This window comes from Stegodyphus dumicola, chromosome 3 (assembly GCF_044657685.1).
Source record: "Stegodyphus dumicola isolate Sdum_Otavi_A_Nest chromosome 3, ASM4465768v1".
NCBI lineage: Eukaryota > Metazoa > Arthropoda > Arachnida > Araneae > Eresidae > Stegodyphus > Stegodyphus dumicola.
In genome coordinates this window covers 27395846-27409260 of record NC_140770.1, presented here as the reverse complement: position 1 = coordinate 27409260, position 13415 = coordinate 27395846, and positions in this window count along the sequence as shown.

Genomic DNA, 13415 nt, shown 5'->3' with positions numbered 1-13415 from the left:
TAATATTAAAATATTTTATATTAAATAAAATCATATATTAGGACATGTTAAGAAGTAAATGTTATAGGTAAGGGTAAAAATATTCTTAAAATGTATTTTTCTCACAATGAAATTTTAGCGATTATTACATCTTCAAAATGCTCCATGCGCTTTATTTTATGTTCAGAATGACTGTAATTTGTAAGTTAGATTCCCATTTATACATGTAACAAAAATTAGTATGCATTTTTGAATGCGAATTCATTAAGGGGATAAAAGTCCAATTAAAGTGTATTAAAGTGGAAAATTTTGTCCAAAATTCAGGTATATGCGAAAGAAATATTAATTCAAAACTAACATTTTATGCAATTCACTAATTGATACTAAGTTGTGTTTGCAATGCATTTTTAATAAAAATAAAGCAAAAATATCAAGAAACAAAAAAAAAAAAAATAAGGTCGCATAGAGCATTTTGAAAAAATTTAAAAAATTCAAAATAAATTAAAAAAAAATAAATTGCAATGATCTAGAATTTTTTTTCAAAGTTATTTGATATAATTATAGTAAAATATACATGCATGAAAAATTTCACAATTCTATGACAATAATTTAAAAAAAAGTATTTTAACGTCCACTGTCCCCTTAAGCGTGCTGGCATTTTTTTACCTGAGCTTGCATTTGGACATGGTCAACTCTATGTTTCCTGTTCAAGAGTTCGTGAGAGAACTCTAAATTAAACGTAAACTAACGTAAAATTAAAAATAATTTATGGTCCTCTGCAAGGCGAGCTTAGAAATGATGGAAAGATCTGCGCAAGAAATGTTGTGTACAAAGAGATCTTTGACATGTAAATTAACATTTTATTATTTAAATCACCTTTATTTATTGAGCTAGCGGTGGCTCTTAAGAAATGTACCGCCAGTGGTTTCCTTCATTGCACACTTCTTTAAACAATTAAGCAAGTAGAAGGGGAAAACCCCGTGGGGCAGTAAGCAAAGGGGCTTCCTGGCCGCCTACCCTGGGTTTACATACAATAATTACATACCCTGGCTTTAAATATAATAATTAATACAGTTTAAATTAGCAGACACCTTTGCACAAATAATTTTAATTACAATTTAGAATATCTAGAACAGCGGTCATTTCGTATGTCCGCCGGGTTTTCTAGTTTTATATACTCTTTAATGTAATTCTGATTATCATTTAACTAAGAATTAGTTTACTTAGTCTGATTTCTAATGAATAACTATTTCCTTACGTTCTAACAGATAATCTGAAATACTATAACAAAAAACATGCATATGTTTTTACCCTAGCTAAAATATTTCCGGGTGGATGCGAAAAATTAAGTAGGCCAGGTTGATGAATATATATAATATACTCATTATTTTGTATGTCTTCCTTATTCGTGAAAGCATGCAAAATCTTTCCGTGTGCGTTTTCTGTTTTTTTCGCAATTAAAGAACCTGCCAATGACTAGTGACTACAACCGATGATTTTTAAAATATGTATCGTTTGATAGATGTTATCTTCTATATTATGTTTTGTCTTTGTTTCTCCTTTTTAAGTTCATGATGAAAAGGAAGTTATAATTATTTTATAGCTAGGTTTCTCCCTTTTTTTTAAAAAATTCCGACGTCAAGTTACATTTTTATCTACGAATAGAATATTTGACTTACAGACTTAATAAAATAAAATCTTGGTATTTTAGTCAATCAGTTTCTGTAGTAAATAATTGTAATAAGTGCTCATGAATCCTTCAACATCATGATAATCTTGATCAGAAGACATCAACTTCAAATAACTAGATTTAGGTCAGGGTAATGTCGATAATCAGCTAAAAAGTGTTCACAAGTCTGACTTAAAGTACTGAGTTTATGTTTCTCATTAAGAGTTATAATGAAGCTTTGAGTTAAAGTTTCCGATAAAGAGTTCTCATGGAGTTTAGAGTTAATGTTTCTTATTAAGACTTCTCTTGAAATTTTGAGTTAATGTTTCTCATTAAGAGCTCTCATGAAGTTTTAGGTGAATGCTTCTCATTAAGAGTTCTCATGAAGTTTTGGGTGAATGCTTCTCATATTCTGTATTCATTAAAACACATTAGGTTCCTGAAAAAAATTACTTCGAATTTGAAAGCAACTCTGCTGATTTCTGTACTATATGTACAAAAGAGAGAAGGCAAAACGTGCTGTGATTATGACAGTACCAGTTTCAATTTAGAATATGTTGAATCATTATGAAAAATTCAGCTGCAAACGATACTATTTATGTTTTTCATTTGCAGGAAAATTTAAGCCATTTTTCCTTTGAAAGTATAGACCTTATAATTTTAGTAATTCTGCAAATTCTGATTAGAATTAAACGTATTTTACGAACTATTTCATTCAAAAATTTCCTTAATTTTTCTGGGTTCAAATTCAAACATAAAGCGTGTTAAAATGCAATGTTATATCATCTGAATATTCATCTGGATTTAAACATTATAATTTAAATTTCAGTGTACGTTTTTGACCTCGAGAGGGTTTTTGACAGATGTGCGTTCATAGAGATGAACGAAACTGTGTTATGAAAATATTCTTTCTTATTTCAACTATTGTTAAGTACGGACAAATGTATCCGTACTTATATTAAGACGAATTAATAAAGAAAACAATAAATTGATTTTTATTTGTCCTCCTTTGCCTTTTAAGTTTTTGTGATATATTCAAGAATGATTTAAAATAAACATAAGTAAAAAACATGTCCTTGTGTTTGTTCAACAAAAGAGTCTATTGATGTAAAGATGTCGATGACATATACCAGTAACTGACATATGTCCGCTGGCATATATTAAGGATAAGCATCGATGAGGCATATGTCATCGACTTATGTCATTAATGTTAGTCATCGACATATGTTGAAGACAGCCATCGATCGACTAACATTATAAGGTATTTATCTCGCCTTCTTAGCATGCCTTCGTAGTGTAGTAGGCAGCACGCTTGGCGCGTATTCGAGAGGCCCGTGGTTTGAGTCCCTGCGAAGGAGTTGCTCATTTCTTATCTCTCCTGCTACGAAATAACCTAATTTCTCTACAGCACATGTAGTAATGAGGATAGCCATCGACGACATACGTCAGTAGTAGCAGCTATGAAGCATTTTTAAAATTCTTCTCGTATCTGACTTATTAAATGATAAATTTGATTCATGCATATATTTTATTGGACTTCCATCTGGAAAAGTAAAATTAAAATTTGCTTTTCACAGAAAGCCCTATAATTTTTAACACTCAATCTTCTGTTTTAGAATTTAAAAATATTGAAGAAATTCTGTATAAATTCAACTTTCTAGTTATTTAAGACACAATAATACGCCGAATAAATACTAAGACAGAAGTCAAACAACAAAAGTCAGCGTTATATTTACAAAATTTTCACAGGACTAGTTTCGATGGTTTTACCGAACCACCATCTTCAGCTGCAAATCCGCAAATGAACAAGATAGGAAAAAATGATTAGATAAGATAAGAAAGCCTGGACAAGAATAAGCAAGTGGCGCCATCTGTTGGCAAAACCAGAACTAAAACATAATTTCTCTAAAAGCCGAAGGCAAATTTGGATTGGAATTAGGATCGTTAACTAGAACAGAAAGATTTTTATGAATGTGAAATGCCTCTAGAAAATCCAGTTCTCCAATGGAAAATGTTTTTTGAATAATTTTGGCAGCAGAAAAATTGAAAGTGTGATTTTCGGACCAACAATGTTGAGCAACAGAAGACTTCTGTGTTTCCTTTTTTCTAACATATGCCTCATGTTCTTTGACGCGAAATTTTAAGGCTCTCTTAGTTTGGCCAATGTAAATTAAACCACACTGGCAAGGAATCCTATAAATACCCCAGGAATTCATATCCGGAATGGGGTCCTTGAGTATAAAAGTCGGAATTTTATTGATGGGAGAATAAACAACCCGAAAGTTAAATTTCTGCAAAATATGTGCAATTTTATAGCTAATTGATGGAAAGAAGGGAATGACAACAGAATTTTTATAATCTCCTAAAATAAGAGTGTGGCTTTTAGTGTGTTGAGATGAGAATTTTTTAACTGCTTGATTAATAATGTTGGGTGAAAAGCCCCTGTCAATAGCTATTGCTTTTAAATAATTTAGTTCTTCATCAAGATCTAGTTTGGAGGAGCAAACTTGAAGAGCACGGAAAACATAGGAATAAAATGAAGCTAACTTTTGTTTAGTCGGATGACATGATTTAAAGTGTGGTGGAAGGCAAACCGATGAAGGTTTACGGTAAACTGTAGTACTGAAGTCGGATGTGTTACGTGTGACCAGAATGTCGAGAAACGGAAGAGAATTGCAAGTCTCAAGTTCAAAAGTGAACTGAATAGCAGGATCAATAGAAAATTTGTAAATATAACGCTGATTTTTGTTGTTTGACTTCTGTCTTAGTTTCTAGTTATTTGTTTGTGTATTAATTAAAAAAAATATGTGTTGAATTTAAGTTCCCTGTTCTAAACCTAAATTCTGTAGGAATTAATAATATACCTTGCTTGTTTAAATTAGTGGATCTTCACGATCCTTTAATGGAAAATAAGGAGGAGAGGGAAACCACACATGAATAAGTTCATGATCTGGAATTTGTAAACATTGTTGGCAGAATAGTGCTCAAGTAATTAAATAATCTAACAACAATTAGTATTGTGAAAATTGGGCATTTTAGTTCCACCAGAGGCGAAAATTTTAAGAAATATGTTTTTGTTTGGTGTGAATATGCATATGTTCCAAGCATATTTAAAAACTTTCAATATGACACAGTTGTATTTCCGTTTCTAAATTTACTTTAGAAAATTTGCCATCGACAAATTAGACTTTGTTTTTTATTTCATTTTGCTTCATCTTCATTTCTTCATACATTTTTGCTTCATCATGTATGTATGCACGTTTGCATGAAGGCGGTAATATTCTATACATAATATTTCTTTACAATAAAATGCAGAAAAATTTGAAAATGTTATATAGAATTTTTCACAGAAATTTCAATAATGCCATTAAAGTTTGAATGGAATTGTTTGAAGAAAAGCATTAACTAGTGCAAAGTTACCTTTGAATTTTTCATACTTAGAGAAGATGTTCCACTGAACATAGTTGCGAAAACGGAATGTGTAGCTTACAGATATAAGCCAAAAAAATTAGGTTACATTTCCAAGGAAGACATTCATTAAATTCCATGGCATTTGGTTTATATAGAATTTTTGTAGATGAAGACTGCTCAGCCACCCAGATGCTATACCACTGCGGTATCGAACGGCTCGGTTTCGAATTCCGGAGAAGGCATTCATGTTTGTAAGTGTATAGTGTGTGTGTGTATTTAATTATGGCAAAGCACACTAGGGCTATCTGCCTAAGGGGAGGGATGCCTTCGTGGAGGACTTTCTAAGGGAAACTGGCTCGTATACACGTTACACATGGGGAAAACCACGAAAACACCCATGCAGCCAGCCCGTTCGCGGGATTCGAACCTCGGACCGAACTCCCAGTGTTCAGCGAATTTACCGCTCGACCGCTGGTGGGCCTTAAGTGTATAGTGTCTTTGTGGCATGGGGTTATTTAATTAAATGGCAAGCAGAAAGTCCTCTCGCGTGTTTTAGAAGTAGGGGAGAGGGGTGGGAGACCTTCGGACGACCCCCCGCTGTGTTTTCGTTAAAATTGGGGTGAAAGTAGAAGTTCAACCTCCTTGAGCTTTAGCAATCATTCTTCCATGAAAAACATGGGCAAGACAACAACAACAAAGATTACTCAGATTTAATTGCCGATCATCTTTCCCCAAAGTAAAGTAATTAATGATTTAAAAATATTATATTAAATAGAAATGCATTCCTGAAAAGGGTTTTTAAGCAAATAGTATGCAGTGGAAGAAGCAGTATAATACAGGAATTCTTTGGATAAGCCATTTTTCGCTTATATTCTTTAAATTGATTTTACTTTTTCATAAATTTATTTACATTTTTCAGCATGCCTGTTCTTACTAAACCATTTAAAATGTTTAATAATTTGGTATCTGGTATTTTGAATATATAACGCTTTATAACAACTTAGATAAATTTAGATTTTTTTGTGAAATATTTTCAGTAAAATTTTGAGGAAAAGACACATGTAAATCTTAATGTACAAAACTTTTCTGCATGTAAGACTAATCATATCAGTTACCTTCTAGGTTTCAGCACAGTTTAAAAAGAGGAATACTCAGGAGATGAAGTATCACAGAAAGATTTTTAGTTTTAAAGTAAATTAGAACTAAATATTCGTTGTCTGTAGCACTTAGTACTCTCTGTAGCATTGTACAATGGGGAATTCAGTACAAAATGTAGCTGAAAAAAAATAAAAAGGTTAGTCAGAGATTTAGAGTTCAATCCTTATTTTTTTTAACGTGCACGCTTTGCCTTCACATTCATTTTATTCATTTACACTAATTTAGACTTGTATTTAAATTAATTTTATTCCTTTGCATTCATTTATTATAATTACATTGACTTAAAAAGATTTAAAGAGTATTTATTAAAAATAATGTTCTTCGCACTTAAACCATAAAATTCACTTCAACAGCAATATCGCAAAATACTTAAAAGAGCATATCTTTAGATTTTCCGATACCCAGTCTCGCGCGCTGGAGATAAAAGTGTTTTTTTTGGGGGGGGTTCACAGTGTGGCCATTGCTCGCTTTGAAATCGTTGAGTTTGTTAATCAAAAATTTGTTCATGTTTTACAATATATGAAATAATAATAAAACAAAGTCCAGATTCCAAATTTGAGTTTCCAGGGCTCAGATAGGACTTGCAGTCTTCGGCCCTACATTGTAACAGCCGATACTTAACTATCTACGTCGGTTAGTTTTGTGAAGCAACTTCGTGTTGAATTGATTGTTTGATTGTGTAGCCTTTAGCTACTTGCTTACTTAATTAATTTTGCATCTGACTGTTATTTCAAGGTAAATCTCCAAAAGTGGTTGGCTGATTTGTAAGCACGAGATGTGTATTTATATTCCATTTCTGATCTAATAAGCAGGTTCGTTTTAAAACCTTCTTCTGTCCATACATAGCAACAATTTGCCTAAAGTATGTTAATAGTTTGATATTAGTTTATGCTACCAAAACCAGTCAAACTTTATAAAGTGAAAATACAGCATCCAGCTGTGCAACGCGAAGCCTCTAGAATGCGGTATTCGTCCAAAGGAAGAAACTGTTGCATGGAATCACATGGGCATTAATGATTTCTTCCTCTTCATGTCGCACAGCTTGGCACCACAGCAACCTTAGCTGACGAGAGTCTTTTCCTGGACAGCTACGAACGTACAGCGCTACAAACTCATAAACAGGGATAAAATTTCAAAGAATAAACGAACACATGTGATTGGCATATATTTCTGAAGCCGATCTTCCATCAATTGTTTGTTAATGTTGTTGCCGGGGTAGTGCCCGGCAGCAGTGCTATGGCTCGGTGGGAATAGCGGGGTCTGCGCCCGCTCGGATGGTGTCCGGAGTATGGATGCTGATTGATTCCTCAAAGGCCAGACTGCTAGTGCAGGAGTCCGTCTCTGAGAATCTGCCAACTATATCCTGGACAACTCAGACATCAATGAAGAAGTCCTAAGCGCCTTTATCCATCTTATCTATGTAATTAACCTTTTGAAGACGGGATGGCCATTATAGTTGCCATAGAGTCCTCTCTTTGAAAAGACGGGGTTGTCAGCTTTTGTGGCCATGTCTTTTTCCCCCATTTTCTAGGCTGAAAAGTGGGGGTGAAATGTCAACTTTGACGTCCCTAGGGTTTTAACCACTTATCTCTTTCAGAGGTCTACCTTTTGCGACATAGATGCACCCCTCTGAGAATCCATTAAACTACACTAGAATCTTTGTTGCAAACAGGAGTTGATTTCTTAAAGGGGGGAAAGCATTCGGTTCAAGATTCCCGTCCTTTGGTAGCTTTTACTCCTACCAAAGCCCCGGCCTTAGAAGGTTAAGGACACCTTTTCCAATAGTGTTTTCCAAACAAGGGCAAGAGAAATAGCGAATACATTCAAATACATGGATTATTCAGTGCAGAAGACATAGACTATTCACGCATATAAACATCGATAGTGTGTTTACCTTCCACGCCATCAATAATAGCGTACACATTTCAGCGCTAGTGTTATGTAGAGAAATTATCTGATAGCGTTATAAAAAAATTAGGTGAATGATTTTATGATTTATGGAAATTTAAATTTTACTTTGATTCTGAATTATTTAATTTAAGGCTTTGATTTTTGGGGAAAGACAGATGCTTCTGGGAATATTATTTAGTTTAAAAGAGTATTATTTATTTTCCTCTATTTGTAAATCTTGTACAAACTTTTATTCATTGTGAAAGAAGCAGGGAAAGGGAGGCAATTTTCGCCAAGTCATGATTTCGCGCGCTTTAGAATGTTCGAGAAAGAATTTTCATTGTTAGTTGACCTTAAGAGAGGAAAGTACGTGACGGAAAGGTCAAAGGTTGTCTTTCAATGTAAGTCATTCAGGTTTTGGCGATTGAGGGTCCGGTTGTTGGCTAAGTGAAGAAGGGCGCGCATGCGCGATCACCCTTATTTCCGCATTCTGGAGTTGAAAACGAAGATTTTGCCATAATTAAGGGGGCGATAAGTGAAGCCATAGTGGGAGCCCGTTTGGTGAAGGACAAGAAGGAAATTTGAGTTGGACACACTTACTTTTGGCTGACTCTCGGACTGACTCGCTGATTTTTGGGCTTGCTGGACAAAATGTAAGTGACTCCGAGAGGTGTTTTCCGGCGGGGAGCGGCAAATATGCTCCCCGGCCGCGTTTTGGTTAAGAGGCGAGACTCTCTTACACACTTACTCTTGGACTCGCTTAGGCACTCACGCTTGGATTCGCTGACTTTCGGGTTGCTGGTCTTGTGGACGTTGCTCTTGAAAACTGGCTTGAAGAAAATTGGAGTTGGACTCTCTCCCTTACTGACTGGTGGGTGGAATTTACTTGGGTCGTTACTCGTGAAGCTTGCTCTTGGGATGAGTAAGAACAGGCGAGCTGAAATGGCCTAGAAAAAAAACGTTTCTGACCTGAGCCTGAAAACCCTCTTCCTTGCGGCGTGCTGGTAAAGAGGCGAAATTTGAACGAGTTACCTGCGTGTGGACATAGAACTTTCAGGACCAAGCGGATAGCCGCCCTGGGCAGCAGTGCTCCTGTTTCTGTTCTACAGTAGTGAAGTGGAGTCGACATTTTTAGAACCTGTGTCAAGATGAGCCCGGCCGACATCAACTCTTGATATGATAAGAGTCCTCCGCTTCAAGATGTCCCCTCAAGCTAAGTTGTATTTTTTTTTGGTGTGTTTGAACCCTAGGCAAGTTTTTTCAAAAACGTCCTTAGCAGTAAAAAAAAACAACGTCGAATCTAAAATTTAACTCTCAGGCCTTAAATTGTTTCCCTTTCCGTTCTTTTAAATCACCAGACAAACCTTAAGTTTTTTTATGAATTTAAATGAACAGACTCTCAGATGAGGTTAAGATTTTTCTTATTGTGTTGTAATTGAATAAACTGATATTTAATCTGGAACCTCTTACAGTATGTTTTTTTATATATTTAATATGAACTTTTCCTTTATATCTTGTATATGTTTTATGTTTTCGATCCTCTCACGGCGCGGTCCCGGAATGCATTTTTTTCACAACGCAAAAATGCTGTACACGTTTCACTATACGATCACTCTCTTTAACGGCAAGTAGTTTCATATTTAACATTTAACAATATAGGAATTTAAGATATAACATTGGTGCCGTGAAGTAAAATTCATAACATTATTTCCCGGCGTGAACTTAAGCTATTTAACACTAGTGACAGAAAACTAGCTTAACGTACGAATACTGCAATGAATATTATCAATATTGATTGGACAAAACACATAGTAGGCAACACTGGCAGTGAAATTGCCAACTAGCTAGCAAAGGAGCCTGTCGATAACAATAAGGCTGACACTCAAGTACGTAGTTTGATATTCCTCTGCCATTTCGCTATCTCAAGCATCAACATAAGAGCAAATCATACATCCTGTGACAAGAAGAATGGAACACTATTGTTTACGTTCCTCGTATTAGAATGGCGCCGACATGGATGACACAGTTTCGACTTTAAACATAATAAATTCAGGACTCTTGGTGTATTTAAATCAAACTGAAGACATTTAATAATATAACATTCACACGTAAACTTTTAGTAACAATTCAGCAGTACAGATATACATAAAATAGGAGTTACAACAGTTACAGATCAGCTACGCTTTTAGCGACCGAATTCTACGAACGACAAATCTCAAAAGCGTGTTGCCAACGCAGGGCAACGAAAAGGTAGAAATTAATTCGACAGGCGTGGAAGTGAATAACTATAGAACTAATCAGACGCACTCATTATTGACATACTAAAGTTAATATTCATAAAAAAATATGCATTCAACAATTAACACGGACCCTTCGCGACATATTTTTACATAATTTGAGAGTAAGGTACAGCTAAACTCTTTCTAAATGGACAATATGCAGATGAATGTTGTTCTCACCGTGGGGCATTCTCTCGCTAAATAGCAGCGGTTATGAGGCAAAATCGACTTGGATATAGTAAACAGACGATGTCCACGACTTCCATGAACACTTCTCTTTCCTATCGGAATAACTGCTTGTTACGGTGGGGATTCTTGTTTCGTACGTTACGTATGTTAGTAAAGAATATTTTCTAAGAAGATACTACTAAGAGAGATAGTTCTTATGCACTAGTGGCCTGAATCTCAAGCAGCACTCGGGCGCAATGTCCAGTTTAAAATAGCTGACCGGCCGGTATTTTTCTTTTTCTTTTAACAAAATGACAATAAGTATTCAAAATATACTAATTATAATTTCTCTTGTCAAACATTTCTCAAAACGAGCATAAACAGTAATAACAGTGTTCAAAGAAAAAACATCAAAACTGTGTTTATTTTTTACCTGAAATCTATATTTAAGTACCTGAAAAGCAATTCGTTCGTTTTAATTTGAATTTCAAATATTACATTTTCAGAATGGCATCTATTTGAAGTAGTTCTAACACGTGTAATTCGTCATTAAAGTTTTTACTTTATAAGGTATTTCTCCCGCCTTCTTAGCATGCTTTCGCGGTGTAATAGTCAGCAAACTTGGCGCGTATTTCGAGAGGTCGGTGGTTCAACTCCCGGTGAGAACATTGCTAATTTTTCATATCTCCTGCTTCAAAATAACCTAATTTACAACAACAACTTTAATTTAAACTTAAAATAACTAATTATGAAAATGACTCTAAATTATGCTCATTTTTTCATACTTCCTGCTTCGAAATAACGTAATGTCTCTACAACATTAATTTAAACTCAAAATAACTAATTATGAAAACGTTTTCATTCCAGTGACAAACTAGTCGATAATGACAACCTTGTCCTCTTTCTTATTAAATTTTTCTTCGACGCATAAATGCGTTTGTATTATTGTTATTCGACACATATATGTGTATATAATTACAAACTACTTTATTTCTGCTACAGCTGGGCAACTGATGGTGTTTCGGCTCTGCTAAAATTTGTAGCCTTGGAGACAAATAACTACAAATTATCTTCAAGACAGATTATTAATGTTTCATTGGTCAATCGACTTCTTTTCTTATTAACTTTCAACTATGAAGAAAATCTGTTCGCATATAAATGTAATCCCAAAGAAAGCGTACATTTCTAGTGTAAACTTACGTAACTGAACGTATTCATTTTTATGACAAATACAAAAAACGTTAATTAAATCCTGTATTTTCCTGTAAATCTTTGAATAATATTTGTATAACATTGTAAATTAATTAGCTCCATCTACAGATTTTCTAGTGAATTATTCATACCCGTTTTTTTTTTTGGTAAAGAAACACGAATCAAAATAATCTTTATTCAATAAACTCAAATCAAATGACTCAACTTTTAAAATAAACTCTCAAATCTTAAATAGCTATCAATGACTCAATTCTCAAAATAATTCAAATTTTAAAATCAAATAACTTAGATCTGAATATCTTTGCAGTACGGTATTTGCAATAAATAAATAATTGAAATGAAATCGCAGGCCGCATAAAATTGCTACGGCGGCCACATGTGACCTGCGGGCAACCAGTTTGAGAGCCCGGCGGTTTACGACTATTTATTTAAACTCACATAGACAGACAGCTAGATGCCTAAAGAGAAATAAGCTACAAAAATTGGCAGCAATTACTGTGGAAGTTTCCTTTTCCCCAAGCTGGAAAACTTGATAAGTTTATTTACTAAGATGATCGAGCTCATTGTACAAAATACTCCTTGAGATGATGAATAAGTCAATTCATTAACATAGGTTTCAATTAACTAAGTGTTTCCGTTCTCGGATTTTCCGTTTCCCATCTTTAACGCTCTGATTCCTCTCACACGCAGACCCGCAAACTGATGTTTGGTGTCCTCCATTCTCATGCTCACTCAGAAAATAAAAATAAAAATAAAAATAAAAACCTTAAGGTGGTATGTGTTTTGGAAAGAAAATGTATGTATTTGTGATTACTTAAATTTTACTGCTTAGTTTCTTAAACTTCAGTTCTTTCTTAGTTTGCATCATGTAACTTCAAATTAATTTTACCATTCTTGTACCGACCCGATTCTTTGGATAGTTTCCATGCATTTATCTTTGCGATGACATAACAATATTCCTCAGAATTTTTTAAAATTGTATATAGCTATTTTATGGTTTTGCCCGGGGAGTTTAGACTTGGACGGACTTGTCCTAGAAGGCGTTTCCAGGAAGTTGAGACTTGACTTACGAAGTAATTCCAAGTTTCACTCTACATTTTGAGGTTGAACATTTCTTACTACCTCGTCTCCATCCGTCTTGCACTTGAATAAGATGTGTTTAAAACCGACTCTAATGAAAATGTGCTCATATCTTTGGAGTACGAAACTACAAATTCTTGCTACCCGGAAGAAGAATGGTGGGGAGTGTGCTCAAGGTTACAGAATGGGTGAGTTCACTAACACCGGTGCAGACGATCATTATGAGTTATTTTTTATACACACCTACTGGAAACTGCTTATGCCGATGAAATAATGGCTGCCAACTGATGAAATAATGGCTGCCAACGATGAAATAATGGCGACAACTACAGATTCGTCTGTGGCATTTTTCAAAGGTGGTCTTCTTATCAGATTCTAGAGCCGCTTTCTACAAGCTATTAACTTAGAGAGTGATTCCCGCTCTTCAGTTGACGATTACTGTTCCGATCTCCTTAACTGGCTCTGAAGTAAGACAAAGTGGTTGTACTTCAGTGGATTCCTGCACATGGGGAGCTCAAGGTAATGAGGCTGCCGACTTCTAGCTAAGAAGAGAGATTCTGTCCTTCAAA